The sequence below is a fragment of the Oryctolagus cuniculus genome, chromosome 1, assembly GCF_051225735.1.
Source record: "Oryctolagus cuniculus isolate XC-2025 breed Fujian yellow rabbit chromosome 1, ASM5122573v1, whole genome shotgun sequence".
NCBI lineage: Eukaryota > Metazoa > Chordata > Mammalia > Lagomorpha > Leporidae > Oryctolagus > Oryctolagus cuniculus.
This window is the reverse complement of record NC_142867.1, coordinates 40182330-40202550: the sequence shown is the minus strand read 5'-3', so window position 1 is coordinate 40202550 and position 20221 is coordinate 40182330. Positions and strand designations below refer to the sequence as shown.

The window sequence follows — 20221 nt, the reverse complement described above, 5'->3', positions numbered from 1 at the left end:
CCGGGAATAACTCAGTTTTGCTGCTTTCACCGTACAGTTATCTCACTTCCCAAATAAACTGCTTACACTTGCAGAAAGAAAGAAAGAAAGAAAGAAAGAAAGAAAGAAAGAAAGAAAGAAAGAAAGAAAGAAAGAAAGAAAATGTGCTTTAAAATTATCTTTCCACTAGTACTGAATCTCGGGGTCTTCGTGCAATTCAGAGCATCATCAACTAATATTGAGCATCTTGAAGGTTAGGGAGAGAAAATATTATGAGACCACAGATGATTTCTAAATCTTTAAAAATAAGGATAGATTTTGAAACTAGTCTTAGACCTAGCTGCCTTGCCCGTGTCAAACTTCTTTTTTCCTTTAACCAAAATCCTAGATGACTTCAAGAATCCAAAATCTTCAATCATAAGAAAATTCGACAGATCATGACTGAAATTTTATACTTCCAAAGTGCTAAACAAGTCTAGTTTTACAAATTCTGTAGTTAATAGATTCTGGGTAGATTCTGTGGCTAATAGATTATGTAGTATTTTTATGGTTTTTACAGTGTTAGGGAGTCTGAGCTAGAGGTTTCTGAAAGGCCCTTCGACCACTTTGAGAAGAAAGGATAGCTATTTAGTATATGAAATAGCACTCACTGGCAAAAGGGCAATACTCACTCAGTAAAACGATCTGTCCAAATGAACCCCAAAGAGTTTATATTATTTTAATTTCTCTGAAGTAAAGGAAACAACTGGCTTATTTGCCACTGTGGGGCTATATGCAAATATTCAATAACCTGTCAAGCATCATGTATTATTTCATGCATTTAGCTCTATATTACCTTCCCATGACTGAGAAAGTGAACAGATTCTGTATTCACTGAAGGGATTTGTTCTTACGTGTGGCAACGTGGAGTCTGAAGAACAAAGAAAATTTTTGATCCTCTAATTACCTAATGTTATCTTTCCCCTGGAGGTGGTTGGTTTCTCTTACCCTTACGTAGTTATCACAAACTCTCTCAGTCTTCTTTATGCCATTTGCATTTACTTTCTTAACTTCTGCACCCCAGGATTATTTGCATTTTCTCATAACTATTCATTCAGTTGTTACTAACATTTCTCAGATTGGACTAGTTATAGGAAAACATAAATACATCTCTTTCATTAGTAATAATTACCTATCACACATAGCATGATTGTCATGTGTGACTACGCTAAAAGATTTTATTTTCTGAGGCCAAACAGAATAGGCCAAGAGCCTTTTGATACACAGTTTCCATCTTCTTCTAGCTGAACTCAACTGAAGCCTATATCGTAATCATCTCCTTTAAGAGTCTGTGTCCATACAATTGTGGTGCGATAAATAAAATAGGAACGCCATTACTAAGATTGACTTGGAATCCACTCCCTGAGGAAAAGAGAATGCTGCATTCATTACTTTTCTCATTGCTGCTAAGTAAATTACTGGTATAGTGTTTGGAGCTAGTTTCATAGTCAGCCTACATTTTTACACCTAAGTAAATATGGAATGCAACTTAGCCTTTGTCTCCATTTAAGTAGCCATTAAAAGTACTCACTCCTGTTGAGATTATTGTGAAATTACAGAAGATAATACATTTAAAGTGCTTATCTGAAGCATGTTACATTTCAGCACTCAAATGTCAGCACTGATCACTACCTCTCAATGGATTAATGGTGATTGCAATTGCATGTATGAAATGAATGCTCCCAACTCTTAGCAGATAAACTCTTAGGATTACACCATTTAAAACTAACCAACTAGTGCAATAAATTCTCCATTTTTGGGAATTATCAAACTTTTCCCACTAATACAAATGTCCACTTCCATATCTTAGAGTGCTGAAGCACTTGCTTGATATCAAATGGACAAAAACATTCTAAAGTGACTGAGGTACTTGCAAGCTTTTGAAGCATATTTCTCTGCCCTAACATTTGAATAATTAATATGAAATGTACTCAAAGTCAAACTGAAGACAGATGATTTTTCCACTACTTGACTCAATATGGCTTAAGTCATAAACTTGTTCTTTATTAAATTGGAAGGAAATATGAAAACTTCCATCTGAGACATAAAATATTCTTTGTGTGGAGACTTTTTCATTTGAAGTCTTTAATGTATTATAAACTACTTTAATGAGATCTTCGCAAAGATTAGATCATTTTTAACTGCCACTACTTCAAAAGAATCCAGTTGTATTTCTGTATGACACACAAAGACACATGACTAATAAATAAATGTTACAATTTCAGAATTGTTACATAAATAGTAAGCTCAGTTACCATATTTTGCTGCTTTCCTTTCCTAGAATTTAATACATACCCTTTCTGGTTTTGCCATCTAAAAGCCACTGAATATGCCCTTTCTGAGGCATATTTTAATTAAATTTCTGATCTGGATTAGTCCTTTCTGCTGATGTTACATTTATTCAATTTATAACCAATGATGCCATAACTAACAAGAATGGATACCATTCTAAAGGTAGGAAAGCTTGGTCAAAAAGCACTCACATGGTTCTTTTACCAAGTGTCCTCTTAACACTGATGTAGCCCTAGGAAATGACGCAGTCTTGGCAATTCAGTAAATCAACTTCCAGACTGATTGAGATTTAATACACATATCATTGTTCAACTTATATCTTACAGGACATATTTAGTGGTGGTGAGGTGATTTCCATAAATGCAAAAATAATGCCTGTATCACAAAATCACATATACCTATACTTTAAATTAAATTTCTTGTTTTAATTAGTTGCTTAAAATCCCTCATTCCTTTCTTTCACTATTTATCCTAATTCAAAGTACTACCAAATAAATAACTCAAAGTTATCTTTTTGAAATAGGTAATGGCACTATGATTGAAATACATTGATACACAGTCATATTTATCCAACTAGATTTCATACAACATTGAAATTCATGCTAATAATTGCAAAACTTTCCTTTTTTATTATCAGGTCAAAGCAATACCACAAATATTACTGCTTAAAATATGCCAGATTAGTGGCTAATCAAATTAATAATTAATCATTTTTCTTTTTGATTTTGATTTTATATTTTATTACTTTTTAATTTATCAATATATAAAGAATAATTGATTTCATAGATACAATTCCAAGAATATTACAAGTTTTTCTTCCCTCCTTCCCTTCCTCTCTCTCTCTTTCCTACCTTTTAATTTACTGTAGAATCACAGGCTCAATGTATCTTTAAACGAAGAATTAATCACTTTTCTAACAAGTCCTCTGATTACTTTTTCTAGATTGAGAGATAGTTAATTTTTTTTACCAAGAACTCTTTTATTTGGTATGCAAACTTCATGCATTTCATATATACAGATTTAGAAACATAGTAATTCTTTCTACACTACCAATCCTCCCACCTGCACCTATACCCTTCTTCCTCTTCCTTCTCCCATTGTCATTCTTATTTTACACAAAGATCTATTTTCAATTATCTTTATACTCATAAGATTAACCCTACACTAAGTAAAGAGTTCAATAAATAATATGGAAAAATAAAGAAATCTGTTCCTCAACAGTCAAGATGAGGGCTGTTCAAAATCATCACATCTCAAAGTGTCAATATCACTTCTATACATTACATTTTAGGTACTCTATTAGCTAAATTTTAAGACTTGTCCATATGTCTTCTTTTGATATTTTTATATTCTAGATATTTTTTGTGAAAACAATTATTGTTTCATAAAATAGAACATTTACCTAGGATTGAAAATTTAGCTAATTTTTGAACAAATGAGTTATACCAAGAAAGATACTAAATTATTTATAAAGAGAGCACTTGTGAGCATATTCTGACCTTACAAATTGTGGAATACATGCTGCTTCAATTTTTCATCTAAAATGTTTTTTTCAAATTTAAGTAAATTACATTCTAGGTTAGAGCTTCTTTCTGTTTCATTATCATTATTATCCCTTCCATTTAAAAAAATCATTTGATTTGAAAGGCAGAATTACAGAGAGGCAGAGGCAGAGAGAGAGAGAGAGAGAGAGAGAGAGAGACAGAGAGAGAGCACTCTTCCATTCGCTGGATCACTCCCCAGTTGGCTGCACCAGCTAATCCGAAGCCAAGAGCCAGAAGCGTCTTCTGGGTCTCCCATGCGGGTTCAGGGAGTTGTGCCATCTTTCTCAGGCCATAGCAGGGAGCTGGATCAGAAGTGGAGCAGATGAGGGCTGGCGCTGCGGCTCAATAGGCTAATTCTCCGCCTGCGGCACCAGCACACCAGGTTCTAGTCCTGGTCGGGGTGCTGGATTCTGTCCTGGTTGCCCCTCTTCCAGGCCAGCTCTCTGCTGTGGCCAGGGAGTGCAGTGGAGGATGGCCCAAGTGCTTGGGCCCTGCACCCCACAGGAGACCAGGAGAAGCACCTGGCTCCTGCCTTGGATCAGCGCGCCGGCCACGGCAGCCATTGATTGGAGGGTGAACCAACAGCAAAGGAAGACCTGTCTCTCTCTCTCTCACTGTCCACTCTGCCTGTCAAAAAAAAATATATATATATAATACAAAAAAAAAAAAAAGAGAGAAGAAGTGGAGCAGATGGGAGTTGAACCAGTGAATATTGTGGATGTTGGCACTGCAGGCAGCTGCTTTGCTTGCTACACCACAGGGCAGTGTCCTATCAGCCCTTATTATATATTTCTCCATTTCTCCTCTTTTGCTTTAACTGCTCCCCACACACCCCCAAAAACTCAAGGCAAAGCTAAAGGCTACCATGGGGCTGCATTCAGAAGCTACAAACTTGAAACAGATTTGGTCTTAAGTCCTTTAGGGATCTGAAATACAGGCTGTACAAAAATAGGCAACTCCAAAAAAAGTTCGGCAGGTTCTCTGAACCAGGTATAATCATAGGGCACATTTGACACAGAGATGATGAGCGGAGGAAGCCATTTTAGATGTTATGTTATTTTTAAAGGAATCTCAAATCAAATTGAGCTATTTGTATGAGTAAAAAAGGAATATAGTATTATTCAGATAAAACCAAGCCCTGAAGTGGGAAAATGTAGTAAGTTTTTGGACTATAGGAGAGATTTAAGGCTATTGGAGTCTAGTGAACTGCTTGCTACGTAAGTCTGTTTTTCCTGGATGGCTATGAGAATAACCTATTTTACCTGAACAGTATGCACCATCTCCTTTTACTACTCTTTCTCCAGAAAGTCCAGGGTGAAGGGATGAAAATTGGCCAGGGGAAATCTTAGGTTTTACCTATAACATACTATTATTCCTGAGAAAATAACTCACTAAACATTGCTTTGAGTTTTTAAAATTATAAATCTGGAAAAATATCTCTGCAATCACTTATTTCAAAATGTTAAAGGTACGTAAGATTGTTTAACTAGAAATTCTAATGAAAAAATAATGAAATTCAGAATAAGGGAGAAATATTGAGTAGGAGATAAATACCATAATCCTAATGAGAGGATGAGTTTCTGAATGAAGGCAGTGACAAGGAGATTAAGTTCACCAACTCACCATTGGTTTGTTACACAACAGACACAGACTGCACAATACAATACAATAATTTGTAAGTATTCCTTCATGTAACTAGAGATATTTTGATATTAACAATTGTAGTTAAAAGTTCTATGGTGTCTAAATGAAATCAATAATATATAAAAAACATTAATTATATATGATAACTCTAAATTAAATTCTGGATTTTTATAAGAATGAATCTAAATGTTTAAAGAAAAGTTAATGTGTAAAAAGCTTAAAGCCAAGAACTGATTAAGAGGAGTCAATCTACTTCGCAAGTATATAATGTGAGTGATGTTGACAAGGCCCATGAGCAAAAACAAAGCAGAAAATTTTTAAGATCTGCAGTTGTGTTTGCAAGTTTGACATGAATGAGTTTTCCAAAGCTTTCCTGAAGGTAAACCCTATTATCTCACTTCCTTTCAAGTGTTGGAACCCAGTTAAGACTCCCCTCTGGACTTTTAGTCTTCTTTTCATTCTTCCACAGTAGGAGGGCTGAAGAAAACCTGGGAGAAAGATGATTCACTAGATCCAAGACTAAGTACCAGAGGGAAAAGACCAATTTTACCTTTTTCCTCTTGAGATCCCTAAGAGGCATATAGAAAATATAGGGAATAAGTTCAAAGCATAGCTTAAAGGATAAGGGGAGGTAGGACAGGCTTTGATCTAGTGGTCGAGACACCAGTTAGGATGTTGGCATCCCATGCTGGAGTGCCAGAGTTGATACCTGTCTCTGGCTCCTGATTCAGCTTTCTGGGGTTTGATACCTGCCTCTGGCTCTTGATTTCAATTTCCTGTTAATGCAGACCCTGGGTGTCACTCCCCCTCTTCATGGAGGAACGACACTAAACCCTGCCTAGGCTTCATATCCGAGTCACGGCACCATTATGTCGCTCCCCGTCTTCGTGGAGGAACGACACAGGACCCTGCACTGTTCTTTTTTCTGCTCGGCCCTCCCCGGGTTTGCTGCTGGTTCTTCCCGGGTTGGCTACCAACCCTTCCACCTCCGTGGAAGGGCGGTTCCCCCTGGCCACTTTCCCCACTTCCGCGGGGGAGCGGCACACCGCCGGCCGGCTCTCTCGGGGGCTGCACAGGTGTTCCTTCAGATAGATGTTCCTGGTGCATGTTGTCTCTCTCCTCCTTTATAGTCCTCTTCCACCAATCCCAACTCTGCTACCCACAAGCTGAGTACGCTGCTCTCCTCCAATCAGGAGCAGCTCCTGCAGCTTGTCAAGTTGGTGAAAGGCAGCTGGGTAGAAGCTGTTTCCTCCTCTCCCAGCGCCATGTTGTGGGAGAGCAGATGCATAGAATAAGTCTTAATTCCAGTAACTTAGTCTAGTCCGAGTTGCTCCCCACACTGGGAGGTAACAATGATTATTAATTGTTTGTGTTCCTGCCAGGCAGATGGGAGACCCGGATTGAGTTCTTAGCTGTCAGCTTCAGCCCAGCTCAGTTCTGGCTGATGCAGGCATTTGAGGAGTGAACTAGCAGGTGGGAGCTTCCCACCCCCAATTTCTGTGTGTATGTGTTTGTGGGTATGTGTTTTACATACATAAAAATTTAAGAAAAAAACAAAAACCCTATCTGAACCATTCGAAAAATAATAAAAGGAGCAGTACTGAGCATCAGTCCAAGCCTACAAATATAATGACAGAAGATAATATACCAGGAATTAAAGAAATCATCGACTGAGAGTTAAAAGCAACTAAGCATGATAAAGTTACAGAATTCATGATATGGGTTATAAAGAAAACAAATGTATTGTCGCCAAGTCATAGCTGTATGCATAGTTATCATCCTTATATTATAAAAAGAAGAATGAGACTCAGAGGATTTTTGTTTTGTTTTGTTTTGTTTTAGATTTATTTATTTGAAAGGCAGAGTTACAAAGAGGTAGAGGTAGAGAGAAAGAGAAAGAGGTCTGACATCTGTTGGTTCGCTTTCCAGATGGCCACAATGGCCAGAGCTGCACGTATCTAAAGCCAGGCACCAGGAGCCTGAGCCATCTTCACTGCCTTCCCAGGCCATAGCAGAGAACTGGATCAGAAGTGGAGAAGCCAGGACTCGAACTGGCACCCATATGAAATGCCAGGATTGCAGACGGTGGCTTTATCTACTACGCCATACTGCTGGCCCCAGAGACTGGGAGATTTTAAGTATCTTACCTACTTGACATGAATACCACGAAATTTTTGTTTGTCTTTTAAGTATTTAAGTATATTCAGGATTTCTTTTTGAAAGGATCCCTTTGGCATGGTTTGCTGTAATAGGGTATGTGATTGATCTTTTCTCCAGCTAGATATTCTCAATTATTTCATGTATTACACCTTGCAGCTCATTGAACACCTAGTTGTTCTTTCTATTTATAGTTCAGTATGACAATGAAATGATATGTTAGTCCACTTCCTCTGAGAAACAGTCAACCAAATCATGCAAGCGCAAAAGAATTTTTAAAGATTTATTATTTATTTATTTGAAATGCAGAGTTGCAGAGAGGCAGAGGCAGAGAGAGAGGTATTCCATCCAGTGATTCACTCCCTAATGGCTACAACAGCCAGAGTTGTGCTGACGCGAGCCAGGAGCCCAGAGTTTCTTCCAGGTCTCCCATGCCCGAGACAATTTATCAGAGAATTTAGCATGTTGAAAGTTAATCTTTCTGGCCGGCGCCGTGGCTCACTAGGCTAATCCTCCGCCTTGCGGCGCCGGCACACCGGGTTCTAATCCCGGTCGGGGCACCGGATTCTGTCCCGGTTGCCCCTCTTCCAGGCCAGCTCTCTGCTGTGGCTAGGGAATGCAAGTCCTTGGGCCCTGTACCCGCATGGGAGACCAGGAGAAGCACCTGGCTCCTGCCATTGGATCAGCGTGGTGCGCTGGCCACAGTGTGCCGGCCGCGGCAGCCATTGGAGGGTGAACCAACAGAAGGAAGACCTCTCTCTCACTGTCCACTCTGCCTGTCAAAAAAAAAAAAAAAAAGAAAGAAAGAAAGTTAATCTTTCTTCCTAATAATTCTCCTTCATTTTTTTTTCACTTTAAAGCAATTTAAACCTGGGTATTGAAAACTTTAGCAGTAATATGAGAACTTGAATCATTAGAATAAAGAATTATACAAAACTCATTTGCTTCATTGTTTAGGTAACACTAGATATTATGTTCTAGAGTTCTGTAGATTATTTTTTTTAGGATTTACACAAAAAATTTGAAGCCACATCCTCATAAAGAACATTGTTTTGTGGTTGGTGAATCATAAAATTCAGAGAATTTCTCAGTTGGAGAAGAAATAGTTTTGATATTTTCTTTTCAAAAACTTTGACAATTGCGTTAGTGATCTTATCTACTTTAAGCATGACTGGAATTTGGCATGCTAATAAAAATGCAGATTTCATTGCCTGTAATAATGCCTTTTGCATTTAGACTGTGAAGCTGCTGCTCCCTCTCCAAGTATCTTTCTATCCATTCCTAAAAAGATTCCAATGGTATTTGTCCCTTTGGGACTGGCTTATTTCACTCAGCATGATGTGTTCCAGATTCCTCCATTTTGTTGCAAATGACTGGATTTCCTTGTTTCTTACTGCGGTATAGTATTCTAAAGAGTACATATCCCATAATTTCTTTATCCAGTCTATCGTTGATGGGCATTTAGGTTGGTTCCAGGTCTTGGCTATTGTGAATTGAGCTGCAATAAACATTAGGGTGCAGACCTCTTTTTTGTTTGCCAATTTAAATTCCTTTGGGTAAATTCCAAGGAGTGGGATGGCTGGGTCGAACGGTAGGGTTATCTTCAGGTTTCTGAGGAATCTCCAGACTGACTTCCATAGTGGCTTGACCAGTTTGCATTCCCACCAACAGTGGGTTAGTGTCCCTTTTTCCCCACATCCTCGCCAGCATCTGTTGTTGGTAGATTTCTGCATGTGAGCCATTCTAACCGGGGTGAGGTGAAACCTCATTGTGGTTTTGATTTGCATTTCCCTGATTGCTAATGACCTTGAACATTTTTTCATGTGCCTGTTGGCCATTTGGTGACGACTGACTGAACACCAAGAGGGAAACCTGTTGGAGTGAGGTGGACACTATGGGAAACGGTGGCTTGATCAGCATAGCCCTGACTGTTAATGAACAACTTAATACATTATCCCTCTTAGTAGTTTTTTTATCTGTTCTACTTAATATGACTGGTTTAGATCTGTAATTGATGCACAGTTATTCTTAAGTGTTGAAAATTAACTGAAATGTGATCCCTGTTGAACATGGTGGTGGGAATGGGAGAGGGAAGAGATGTATAATTTGGGACATGCTCAGGCTGACTTGCCCCAAGTGGTGGAGTTGGAAGCATACCAGGGGATTCCAATTCAATCCCATCGAGGTGGCATGTACCAATGCCATCTCACTGTTCCAGGTGATCAGTTTCAGTTCACAGTTGGTCATGGTGGAGGGACTGGGAGTCAAAGGGAGCACATAGACAAGTCTAGTACCTGCTAACGCTAACCGATGGAGTAAATAAAGGGGAGAGTGATCCAACATGGGAAGTGAGATACTCAGCAGACTCATAGAATGGCAGAAGTCCTAAATAGCACTCTGGCCTCAGAATCAGCCCTAAAGGCATTCGGAGCTGGCTGAAAAGCTCATGAGAGTATTTCAGGCATGGAAAGCCAAGACACTCTGGCAAAAGATCTCTGCGAGTGAGATCCCAGTGGAAAGAACAGGTCATCAAAGAAGGAGGTACCTTTCTCTGAAGGGAGGAGAGAACCTCCACTTTGACTATGACCTTGTCTAAACAAGATAAGAGTCAGAGAACTCAGAGGGCTTCCATAGCCTTGGAAACTCATGACTGGAGCATAGGGAGATTACTGATGCCATAGACAGGAGTGTCAATTGGTAAAGTCAACAACAGGAGTCACTGTGCACTTACTCCTCATGTAGGATCTCTATCCTTAATGTGCTGTACATTGAGATTTAATGCTATAACGAGTACTCAAACAATATATTCACTTTGTGTTTCTATGGGGGTGCAAACTGTTGAAATCCTTACTTAATGCATACTAAACTGATCCTCTGTAAAAAAAAAAATCATCTATTATTTTTCACTTTATGTTTCTGTGTGGGAGCAAACTGTTGAAATCCATACTTGATGTATACTAAGCTGATCTTCTGTATATTAAGATAATCAAAAATGAATCTTGATGTGAATGGAAGGGGAGAGGGGGTGGGAAAGGGGAGGGTTGTGGGTGGGAGGGACAGTATGGGGGGGAAGCCATTGTAATCCATAAGTCGTACTTTGGAAATTTATATGCATTAAATAAAAGTTAAAAAAAAAGATTCCAATGAAGTAAATATTATTTCTCACATTTTTAGAGATGTGGGTGTGAGATATCCACACAGTAACAAGTGAAGTATAAGCAACAGTGTTAGATATTGATCTCAAACTCAGGTGTCCAAAGTTCAGACTGTATTCTGCATCCAAAAATATCTGCCACTTTCTGTTAGCTTTGAATGCACTAAGTATATCAAAAATGTAGATTGGATTATAGTTATCTTTCCTCCCTCCATCTCACACTCCCACCCCCTCACTCTTCATTTTTCATTTTTACAATGACATAATTTCAATTTACTTTATAATCACAAGCTTAATCCTCCACTAAATAAAGAATTCAAAAAGCAGTAAGTAGAATAACCACTATTCCTCTAAATTATATTCAAAGGCTATAAACAATAATCAAATCTCAAAATTTCAATTTACTCATATGTATCACATTTTATGTATTCTGTATATTGGTTACCAAAAATCAGAAAAGAAATCATGATATTTATCATTTTTGGAATGGCTTATTTCACTGAAAATAATATTCTTCAAGTGCATCCATTTTGTTGTGAAAGATGGAATTTCATTCTTTTTATGGTTAAGTAGCATTCTGTTGTGTATATGTATCACATTTGCTTTATCCCATCATCAGTTGATAGACATCTGGGTTGATTCCATATCTCAGCTCTTGTGAATTGAGCTGTTACAGACATGGAGTACAGATAACTCTTTCATGTACTGATTTCATTTCTTTTGGGTAAATTCTCAGGAGTGGAATGGCAGAGTCATATGGTAGATCTGTTTTCATATTTCTGAGGAATCTCCATACCGTCATCCATAATGATTGTACTAGTTTACATTCCCACATGCTAGTGTATCTTTTCCCCTACAATCCTTGCCAACATTTTTTATTTTTCGATTTTTGGATGATGCCATTCTAACTGTGGTAAGGTGAAACCTCCTTGTGCTTTCATTTGCATTTCCCTGATGGCTAGTGATACTGAGAATCTTTGCTTGTGTCTGGCCATTGATTTGTATTTCATCATTTGAAAAATGACTATTCATATGTTTAGCCCATTTCTTAACTGGAATATTTGTTTTGCTATTGTTGGGTTTCTTCAGCTCTTTATATATCCTGGAAATTAATCTTTTATCAAATGCATACTTTGAAAATATTTTCTCCCATTCTGTCAGTTGCATCTTTACTTTGTTGAGTGTTTCCTTTGTTGTGCAGAAACTTCTAGTTTTTTTATAACATGGGAAATATATAACAGCATGAACTGCTGACAATGGTGAAAAGCATATTTTCCTTCTCAAAAATTAAATAAGTTGAATTGAAAGACAAATCGCCGGCGCCGTGGCTCAATAGGCTAATCCTCCACCTTGCGGCGCCGGCACACCGGGTTCTAGTCCCGGTCGGGGCGCCGGATTCTGTCCCGGTTGCCCCTCTTCCAGGCCAGCTCTCTGCTATGGCCAGGGAGTGCAGTGGAGGATGGCCCAGGTGCTTGGGCCCTGCACCCCATGGGAGACCAGGAAAAGCACCTGGATCCTGGCTCCTGCCATCGGATCAGCGCGGTGCGCCGGCTGCAGCGGCGGCCATTGGAGGGTGAACCAACAGCAAAGGAAGACCTTTCTCTCTCTGTCTCTCTCTCACTGTCCACTCTGCCTGTCAAAAAAAAAAAAAAAAAGACAAATCAAGGGTATTAAGGGGTTTTAGGAACACTGATTTTAAAATAATTTTATTTTTCATCGTGAAATAACATGTTTGTTAGATTTATTCTAATGGAAGTGGGGAATGATGGAATTTATGTACTAGAGACCATGGTAGATTAATTACAATAAATTCCTACAAAACATAGTAGAAAGAGAGTATTAGGTCCATTTAATTAATGGACCTAAAGAACTAAAGTTCACTAGCACTACATGGTATCTTAGAGTTAGAAAATGGCCAAAAGTAAGCATCAATCTAATCATGTGCATCTCTAAATCATGTAATCTTTTCAAAAGTAGATATTTTTATTTATCAAACATTTTTTAAGTAAGTTCTATATATTCAGTCTATTCTATAGTCTATGAGGGATTTTTTGAAAAAACAAATACATATCCTTTATCTTGTGTCATGGCAACAATAAATCAAGTTGAAATTAAGTCCTTGTTTTTATGCATTGAAGAGTTAATAAAATAAAAATAAAACTTGTTTGTATATCACACAGATAGTAAATATAACAAATACTATGAACTGAAACCATTAACGTGGAATTTCTGGTATACTTAGTGCATTCAAAGCTAACAGAAAGTGGCAGATATTTTTGGATGCAGAATACAGTCTGAACTTTGGACACCTGAGTTTGAGATCAATATCTAACACTGTTGCTTATACTTCACTTGTTACTGTGTGGATATCTCACACCCACATCTCTAAAAATGTGAGAAATAATATTTACTTCATTGGAATCTTTTTAGGAATGGATAGAAAGATACTTGGAGAGGGAGCAGCAGCTTCACAGTCTAAATGCAAAAGGCATTATTACAGGCAATGAAATCTGCATTTTTATTAGCATGCCAAATTCCAGTCATGCTTAAAGTAGATAAGATCCTTAACCCAATTGTCAAAGTTTTTGAAAAGAAAATATCAAAACTATTTCTTCTCCAACTGAGAAATTCTCCTAATCTTATTATTCACCAATCTTCAAAATGTTTTATATCTCATTAATGTTCTAGAGATAGCCAAGATTTTAAGTAAAATATCTGACATTTTGGAAAAAAACAAAATCTGAATTCTAAAACCAAAACAAGAGAAGAATGAGAAGGTGTGTTTCCAGAATAAAGAATCCCTACAAATTTCCCACAAAATGGTGAATCTGATAAATCTGATTAAATTATGTTCTTGGTAGTGAATGTTAATTTCTTTCAGTTAAGAGGAGCATGGGACTCTGTTCTTTAATTTAAAAAACACTTTTTAGAGTTTACTATATGCTAATGTGCTAATATTTAACAATTTAGTTCTCACCACAACTCTAAGAAAGAGCACTTCTTACAATACAGTTGAGGAATTCTAAGTGCAGATGGTCAAGTGATGTGGACATAGACGACTTCAGTATCCTTGTGCTCAACTATGGAGCTGACTATTCGCTACTTGTGATGTTATCTCCTGGTTTACATTTTAGGGACACATTAGAATGTCTCTGAACTCTCTCACTGAATATGTGGAACAAACTCTATTCAGGGACTTCTCACTTTACCTGGAAGATATTTCTTCCAGATAGCCACAAAGCATATCCCCTCCTGTCTTCTAGTTTTTCCTTTCATATTCTGTCCTCATACCCACTGTGGTTTTCTTAAGTTATGCTTATGACTCTTCACATCATATTATAGGTTATGACATTTTCTATCTTTTCTGCTGTTTTGGTAAACAATGACTAAAGCAATGACTGGTATATTGCAGATGCTCAATAAATATATACTTAATGAATAAGTAGTCATGAGCCGACTATTCCAGTGGCTTTGAAGATATTAGTACATCTACTATTAAACAATTCTATAAGCCATAGGTATCAATATTCCACTTCCCATACATGATGAAACAGTCTCATTTAAGTAAAATAAATTTAACACATGCAAGTAAGTATTAATATAAAAAACATGATTTGAATATAGGTTCGTATGATTTTGGATTTCTCATTCTTTTCTATTAAAGTGAGCTGCCTTTCTAATAATTTGGGATGAAAATCAGGAAAATAATGATTTTATCTTTTATGCAAACCACTATTTTTTAACAAGATGATGTGGGTCAGTGGAAGATATCCATTTGTGGCATAAAAAAATTACCTAAATGAAAGATCTCTCTGAGTGAGATCCCAGCGGAAAGAACGGGTCATCAAAGAAGGAGGTACCTTTCTCTGAAGGGAGGAGAGAACTTCCACTTTGACTATGGCCTTGTCTAAACAGGATCAGAGTTGGAAAACTCAAGAGGCTTCCATAGCCTTGGCAGCTCATGACAAGAGCCTCGGGTGATTACTGACGTCATAAATAAGAGTGTCAATTGTTAAATCAACAACAGGAGTCACTGTGCCCCTCTGTCCTTAATGTGTTGTACTATGTGAATTAAGGGCATAACTAGTACTCAAATAGTACTTTATACTTTGTGTTTCTGTGTGGGTGCAAATTGTTGAAATCTTTACTTAGTATATACTAAATTGATCTTCTGTGTATAAAGATAATTGAAAATGAATCTTGATGTGAATGGAATGGGAGAGGGAGTGGGAGATGGGATGGTTGCGGATGGGTGGGAGGTTATGGGGGGGAAAAGCCACTACAATTCAAAAGTTCTACTTTGGAAATTTAAATTTATTAAATAAAAGTTAAAAAAAAAACAAAGTGAATCAGGAAAAAATAAAAAGTATGGAATTTCACCAAAAAAAGACAAGATTGTATCTTGATAAGCATCTTTCTTCAACCATTACAGTGAAATCTGTGCTTATTTTGTATATGCTTCATCTATCTTAATCACTTGATTGAGACAGGCAATTTAAGTTCTTCATTAAAATATAATGTTCAATTTGTTGAATCTGGGAATGTTGAGATGCACATTTATCCTTAACTATTTGAGTTCCAGGACTAAGTCAGAATTAAGAGGCTTTTCATAGCAGAGAATTCGACGTCTGCTGTGGAAGTCACCACACTTCCCTCAGTCATGTTCTAAAAAAAATAATAAAAATAAATATTCTCATAGGCCGGCATTGGGCATAGAGTATAAGCCGCTGCTGCCTGAGACGCCAGCAACACACGTGTGTGCCAGTTAGTGTCCTACCTGCTCCATTTCTGATCCAGCTCCCTGTTAATGGCCTGGGAAAAGCAGCAGAATATGGCCCACATGTTGGTCTTTTTGTTTTAATTGTACTTTACACAAAGTTACATTAAATATAATTACTGAAATATTTCATTTTAAATCTAATAATGCTTCCAAATCCATATAGTTTCCCATTAATTTTATCAAACATTTAAAATAAATAACATGAATATCTAAAAAATCATGTTAGAGGCTATGGAAAATTATTATTTTTAATTATTTTATAGAACAGTAAAATGCTCAATATCATATCTTACATAAAGGAAGATAGAAAATGATATGCTTATTTTTCATAAGTATAACTGCAATATTAGTATTTGAATTCAAACATTTATTAAAAGAATCTGTATATCAAAACCAAGTTGGATTTACTAAAAAATAAAAATTAGCATAATTTTTTAAAGATTTATTTATTTACATGCAGGTCAGAGTTACACAGAGAAAGAAGATGCAGAGAGAGAGAGAGGTCTTCCATCCGCTGGTTCACCCCCCAGATGGCTGCAACAGCCGAACTGCGCCCATCCGAAGGCAGGAGCCAGGAGCTTCTTCTGGATCTCCCACATGAGTTCAGGGGCCCAAGGACTTGGACCATCTTCTATTGCGTTCTCAGGTGATAGCAGAGAGCTGGATAGCAAGTGGAGCAGCAAGGTTTCCAACCGGCACTCACATGGGATGCCAACACTGCAGGCAGAGGCTTTACCTGCTATGCCACTGTGCTGGCCCTAGTGTAAAATTTTAGGATTTGTGACTGCATAGGAAAAAAGAAAAAAAAAAGTTAATTATCTCATTATCTCAGTAGGAATAGAAAAAACATTTTGTGAAACCAAAATCACATATTTAAATTATAAAAGCAATAAATTATTACTGAGCTGTCACCGAAGAGGAATCTGATTTATATCTTTTATATTAAAATCTCTTTTTATAAGTAATATTTCTGTCTGGAACTCAGCAGGTGATGCAAAATGTAATTGGGAGGATTAGAAGGAGAAAAATTCTGAATCCTTATTCATTATGCACATTAAACCCAAATACACTAATATTTTGTAAATTTATTGAAATTTTTTAAAGATTTATTTATTATTTGAATGCAGGCTTACAGAGACAGTGGGAGAGGGACCTCATCCATCCACTGGTTCACTCCCCAGTGACTGCAATGGCCAAGGGGGCTGGGCCAGGCCAAAGCTAGGTGCCAGGAGCTTCAACTGGGTATTGCACATGGGTGCAGGGCCCTAAGCACGTGGGCCATCTTGGGCTGCTTCCCAGGCACATTAGCAGGAAGCTGGATCTGAAGTGAATCAGCTAGGATTTGAACCCCTGACCATATTGGATGCTACCACAGTGCAGACCCCTTGTTGGAATTTTTTGTTAATGATTCTTTTTTATTGTATCATTTCTTATCAGCTGCTCTTAGTTTTTGATTAAGCTTGCTTTCTCTCATCTGAATTTTGTACAAATAATCTGGGTTTTTAATTCAAAATCTTCCAGTTATTAACATGGTTTTATAATTGAATTCTAAGCAATTGTTTATACATAGTGTATGATGTGATTATTTTTGCTTATCATCGGCTACAATTCTTTTTACATTTAAGCCCTTGCTCTGATGAGCTTGTTGGATTATTTTTGCTTTTGGTTACTACATTGTAAATTAAAGTTTGCAGAAATGATACTCGGTTTATATATTTTTGAGCAGGACTATATTGTGATGTTTCAATGCTGGTATGGTTTTTTTATTATGGATTTGGTTTTTGCTCTCTGAGTTAGATAAATATAACTTTTGCTTTCTGTTTTTATATCATTCTTTCTTAAAATTTTTTTAACTTCAAATTCACAAAAAAATGCTGTGAGTTAGTAATATGAATTACCATTATACCCATGACATTAACATCTCAGATTAGTATATTTGCCACAGTTAATGGGACACAAGCCGCTTTCCCCCCACCTTTTTTTTTTTTATTATTATCCAAACTCCTTTCATCCCTTCCACACATCCCAAATAGAATCAACATTTTGTGTTCAGACTAAGGTTTCATTTTTTTAAAATCAGCTTCCATACATAGGAGGGAAGATGTGATATTTGCCTTTCTGCGTTTCACTTATCAATCAACATAATATTCCACATTTCCATCCATTTTGATGCAAGTGGCAGAATTTCATTCTTTTTTATAACTGAATGATGTTCCATTAGAGAAAGACAATTCATTTTCTCTTTTTGTCTTTTTTTCCAGTTTTCAAATGTTTTTTTTTTTTTTTATTCACTACTGTTTGATATCTATAAATAGATATTCCCACCATGGAAAAAAGGAATAGTCCATTTTCATAGCAGGGGAATAGATTTGTGTAGTTTGCCTCAATAGGACAAAGACTTCAAAAACAAAACAACCTGAATGTTGAATTCAGTTCTCTACATACAGTCCATTGCAAAAACAAGATAGAATTAAAACGACCCAAAAAGGTGGGGCAGGGTAAGGAGAGAGAGGAGAAAGAGAAGGCAGGGAGAGCTGAGGGGCCCCATTGCTGCTCCTCTGGGGCCTCCTGGGCCCCCTCCCCACGCTCTGGGCTCGCCTCCTTCGCTGAAAGGGCCAGAAGCGTCTCAGCCACTTTCTCGGCATTGTCGTTTTCCCAGACCTTTTCCTTTCTTGCTCTTCAAGCTCTTTCCGGCATTCTTCAAACTTGGTTTTGAATTTCCATGCATTCTCAGTGTTGAGAAAACGGATGGCTGTGGCTCAGGGCTCTCGTTGGAGAAGTCGGCGTGGCTGCTCCAGACCCGGGCACCGTCGCAGCCCGAGTTTGGCGTCAACTCTGTCCGGGGTGTGATGTACTGGTTGGTGCAGATCTTCAGGGTCTTGACCCTCCTCTTGGGCAGGAGAATGGTCCTTGCTCCTTGTGTTTCAGGAGCTTGATGTTGCGTGTGCCACACGCTTCTGCCACTCCTGGAGGTCGTTCTCTGAAACAAATTGGAATAGTTTGGCCTGCATTTTAGAAAAGGTCCTCTTCCTCTTCCTCCAGCATTTTAATCTCTTCTTCAGGAAGTAGAATTAGCAACTCGAACTGGGGGGTCGTGGTTGGACTCGTTTTCATTCTCAGTGTAGGTACCATGGTCTCCGTGAGTATCCTTGGTGGCCGCCATGGAGGTGTGGTGGTGATGACTTGGCTGTTAGCAGCATGGCTGACTCAGGCCTCTTGGCGACTGGCCCTCGCTCTTTTCCTCCAAGGCTGGTCCACATTTTCTTTATACATTCGTCTGATGATGGACACTTTAGCTGACTCCATTTTTTGGCTATTGTGAATACATGGTGGTGCAGGTATCTCTCCAACACAACCAGTTCATGTCTTTGAGTAGGTGTCCAGGGGTAAGATTGTTTTTAAAGCAATACTTAGACTGTTTGCAACAGTGGGCACACTAATTCACATCCCCAAAAGCAGTGTATCAGAGTTCTCCTTTCTCCACATCCAGAATTTGTCATCCTCTATGGTTCTGATAATAGCCATTCTGAGAGAGGTGAGGCGAGGTGAGATTTTTGTCTCGTACACTTTCGGATTTGTATAATGCCCTTCCCACTACTGCTAAGTTCATCTTGAAATTAGTTAGATGTTGTCTTTAAACTTGAAATTCCACAGCATCAAATTCCACAATATCAAATGTTCTTCACGATTGTCTGTCTTTGTAGTGCTTGGAATTCGATGAATCAGTACTTCTTTCTTCCACACAATGAAGTTGTTTTCACAATCTTATATTTTCATCATAGATTCCTTCTTTGAATTTTTGTTTTATACATATTTTTCTACCCTCGCTGCCATAATTTTCAATCTTAAACAATTTTAGTTTTATATTGAAAATAAACATTCAGGTAGGTTTTTTCATCAATTAGTATTATCGATTTTGTAGTCAATATTATTAATTGATTAATAGCTTTAGCAGCAATTCATCTGTTAACCAATGTATTTATTCAATTGTCTTTTAAGTGTGCTTTTTACTTATTTTGCAGAATCTTCCTTTGCTGTGATTACTCCCTTTTCCTAACAGCTTGTTTTTACAGTATGAATATAATACTCTCCCAAATCCCAAAGAAAGTAGAAATAAATTGCTTTGTTTGACAAAGTGACTGTGATACAGAGTTAATTGGATAGGATTGCTCAACTTGCTTTTTAAAATCTTGCTTCTTTAGGTTAGTAGTTAAATCACCTAATGGAATGTGTGTGACCATATTGGAGCACCAAGGTTTGAGTTTTAGCTCCACTGCAAATTCCAGCTTCCTGCTAAGGTACACCCTAGGAGGCAGCTGGTAACAAATGGCAGATGTAGACTGAGTTCCCAGCTCCTGACTTCAGCCTGATCCAGACCCAGCTGTTGTGGGCTTTTGTGGAGTTAATCAATGTCTCCATATTTCTCTCTCTCTCTCTCTCTCTCTCTCTCTCTCTCTCTCTCTCCCTCTCCCCCTCTCCCTCTCCCTCCCCCTCTCCTTCTCTTTCCTCTCTACCTTCCAAAGAAATAAAAAGAATAAATAAAAATAGGGACCAGTTTTGTGACAAACTGGTTAAGCCACTGCTTACAAAGCAGCCATCCCATATGGCTACTGGTTCAAGTCTGGGCTGTAC

At 37.8% G+C, this 20221-nt stretch overlaps 1 pseudogene; it reads right to left on the bottom strand.

Moving 5' to 3' along the window:
• Positions 1–18752, bottom strand: part of LOC100343953 (ran-specific GTPase-activating protein pseudogene) — a 33103-nt pseudogene extending 14351 nt beyond the window's left edge.
• Between the last annotated feature and the right edge of the window lie 1469 nt (positions 18753–20221).